Genomic DNA, 3,324 nt, shown 5'->3' with positions numbered 1-3,324 from the left:
GCGGGTGCAAGGACTCCTGTGTGCGTCCCGAAGCGCAGCCCCAGGCAGCTCTGCAAGGTCCTTGCGGTGACACGCGGCTCCAGGTGCTTTGGGGTGGCACCTGCCTCCAGGCCTCTCCGCAAGGTCCTTGCAGTGACACCTGGCTCCGGGGGTTTTTGGGTGACGCATGGCTCCAGGTGTCCCTGCGGTGATTCCCAGCGCAAGGCTGCTGCYGGGTGTCAGCGCTGCATGGAGCTGCCAGAGTCTGAAGAGCCTGAGCGGGCGCAGGGAGGGCAGGTGCTTCGCCCCCCGGGCTGGAGGAGCCCAGGGGCAGCCGAAACGAATGGCTGTGGTGTGGGGCTGCCCGCCGGGGAGGGCAGGAGGCGGCTGTGCCCCGGGAGCAGGGCCGGGGGCTGCGCTGGGCCGTGGAGCCGTGCGGGACACGCAGCCGCGCTCCAGCCCAGGGTCCAGCTGGCCGACCCCTGCCCCACACGGCCCCCAAGCAGAGTTCCCGGCGCTCCCCAAGCGCCAGCACCGCAGGCACCGACCTGCCGGCCGGCACCGGGCCAGGCAGGGGTCACCAGGCCGACCAGTGCTGGCCCTGCAGCTCCCTTCCTGGAGCTGGGGGCTCCCCATCCTGCCAACCTCGCAGTCCAGCTTGCATTTTCCGTGCCTTTGGCTGTGCTGTGTCCCTGAGCTCTGCCATCTGCTCACCCGGCCACCGAGCTGTGGGCAGCCCAGCTGCTCTGCGCGATGCTGCACCACGTCCCCACGGTGGCCGTGACGTCCCCTGCCCGGCCGCACCGCTGGTGCTCGCAGAGGCCCCGCCACTGTCTAGCGCCCAGCTGGAGGTGTGGGACGGGGATGAGGTTGGGATGGGGATGAGATAGGATGGGGATGGGGAGGGGAGGGAATGGGGATGAGGATGGGAATGGGAATGGGATGGGGATGGGAATGGGGATGGGGATGGGAATGGGATGAGGATGGGGATGGGAATGGAATGGGATGGGAATGGGGATGGGATGAGGATGGGAATGGGAATGAAATGGGGATGGGAACGAGATGAGGATGGGAATGGGGATGGGGATGGGATGGGGATGGGATGGGGATGGGGATGGGGTCCCGCAGCCGTTTGCTGTGTGCCCCGTGTGTTGGGGGCCGAGGGCCGTGGGGAGCGGAGCTGCGGTGCAGGCTGAGCGCAGGCATCGCTCACGCGGAGGCCGGGCCCTGCGTCTCCAGCACTCGCGGGTGCTCAGCGGTGCCTGGCGAGCGAGGCTCACAAACACGCTGCATTTCCCGGCTGGCACACGGCTCCCTCCAGCCTCCCCGGCTGCGTGCCACTCGCAGCGCGGGACCCCAGGTGTGCATGCAGCCAGGGGTGCAAGCGTGCCGGGGGGAAGGACACCCCCAGCCCCAGGTCCCTGCGTGTCCTCTGACYGGGCTCTCAGTGCCCCAGACGCGCTGGAGCCGGGGCCCTCCCAGGCCACGCTGCTTCCCAGAGCGGGGACAGCTGGAGCCTGGCCCTGTCCTCCCCCAGCGAGCCCTCCCGCCCCCGCCGACCCTCCCGGGGCCGTGCGAGCTCCGGGGGAAGCTGGTTTGGCAGCGGCCGCGGGCGTGTGGATTGGGCTCCGGCCAGGGATGGACTCCTTTGTTTGAAAGCAGCCCGTCCCTGGGACGGTGCCACATGGCTGCTCTCGTCAGCGCGCGCTCGGGAGCCACCGCTCCCTGGGGGACGAGCAGCCGCGCTGGYGTGACCTCGCCTGCGAGAGCCGCGGTCACGGGGCGGCTCCGACCACAGCAGGGCCAGGCCAAGGGCAGCGGGAGCCCGGCGCTGCAGCGCGGCACGGCGAGGTGGCAGCCACGGTCCCGGGGACAGTGCCGGGGCGCAGCACTGCCAGGAGCCCCCTGCCACCGTGCCGGCCCATGCAAATTTGCAGATTCCTAGAGTAAATTTGTAGATTCCTGGAGCAAATTCCCAGAGCAAATTTGCAGATTCCTGGAGCAAATTTGCAGATTCCTGGAGCAAATTCCCAGAGCAAATTTGCAGATTCCCGGAGCGTGTCGCGCGGCAGCTCCCGGCACCAGTCCTGCCCCACTGCAACACCTCCTGCGGGCTCCGGCAGGGCCAGCTCCTGGCTGAGCTGGCTCCCGGTGCCGGGTCTGTCCCGCCGCTGTGGGTCCCGGCTTCCCGGGCAGTGCTGGAAGCAGGCAGGGGGAGGGCGGCGTGCTCTGGCGCAGGGCTCGCGCGGGATGGGGTGCCGGGGCAGGGTGGCGGTGGCCCCTGCGACCCCACGTCCCCGGGGGCGCCGGCCCCCCCAGCCGCGGCGCTGGCTGGCCGCGGGCCTGCGCTCTGGTTAATGTTAAAGCCAGGCGCACGTCAGCACGGCCCTGCCTCCCCCCCCCCCGCAGCCCCCGCCCGGGGCAGGCAGCTCCAGCCGGGCTGTTTTTCTGCTCTCCTCCCTGCAGCAGGATCTGCCTGGCCCCCGCAGCTAAAAAAAGCCAGCGGCAGCTCGGCCGGCTTGGCCAGCGGGGCGGCAAGCCTCCGGGCACAGCGGCCCTGCGAGGAGGCCCCGCGGCGCCGGGGCTCCCAGGGGGGTCCCAGGGGGGTCCCAGGTCGGGGCGCGTGGCCACGCAGCGGGGTCCGGCAGGGCGACGGGAATGGCTGTGGCTGCCCCAACCCCCCTGAGCCTGGTCCCGGGGGGCGTGAGCCCCCRCTGCCCAGCCCGCTCCACTCTGCTCTGCTCCGCTCCGTCCAGCTGCCCTGAGTCATGCGCTGGCAATGTGCAAAATCACTTGTTTCTATGTAGGGAAGCCTGAGCCGGCTCCAAGCGCTCGGCTGAGCTGGCAGCGTCCCCTCGGCACAGATGTGCAGGAGTCGCGTCCCGCCGGGCTGGGCCGGGCCGGGCCGGGCAGGGCAGCGGTGTCCAGCAGACGCGGCCCTTCCCTAGCGCGGCCGCTCCGGGAGGAGCCTGCGGCCGGGGACACCGGCCCTGGGGAATGCTGACCCCTGGGGGACGGGGAGCCCCGGGGGACACTGACCCCCGGGGGACATGGACCCCTGGGGAATGCCGACCCCCGGGGGATGCAGACCCACGAGGGACTCGGAGCCCGTGGGGATGCGGAGGCCCCGAGGGACATCGACCCCCGAGGGATGCGGAGCCCCCGAGGACACCGACCCCCAAGGGACTCAGAGCCCGTGGGGACGTGGAGCCCTGCGGGACCCCGACCCCCGGGGGACGTGGAGCCCCCGAGGACATCGACCCCCGAGGACACCGCCCCGGGCCCCCCCGCAGCGGCGCCTCTGGGTCCCGCCGCCCCCCGCGCGGCCCCGGCGGGGGCGGGGGC

General features: G+C 71.7%; 1 protein-coding gene across 1 annotated transcript in view; it reads left to right on the top strand.

Annotated features, from left to right (window-relative positions):
• Window positions 1–806: 806 nt before the first annotated feature.
• IDH2 (isocitrate dehydrogenase (NADP(+)) 2, mitochondrial) overlaps window positions 807–3,324 on the top strand; it is a 7,711-nt gene continuing 5,193 nt past the window's right edge. The window contains exon 1 of the mRNA XM_026060745.1: window positions 807–811. The gene's annotated coding sequence lies outside the window, so the exon portion shown is untranslated. The remainder of the gene's footprint in view (window positions 812–3,324) is intronic.

Source organism: Apteryx rowi, unplaced genomic scaffold (assembly GCF_003343035.1).
Source record: "Apteryx rowi isolate R43461 unplaced genomic scaffold, aptRow1 scaffold_170, whole genome shotgun sequence".
Classification (NCBI taxonomy): Eukaryota; Metazoa; Chordata; class Aves; order Apterygiformes; family Apterygidae; genus Apteryx; species Apteryx rowi.
This window is presented reverse-complemented; position numbering and strand designations above follow the sequence as displayed.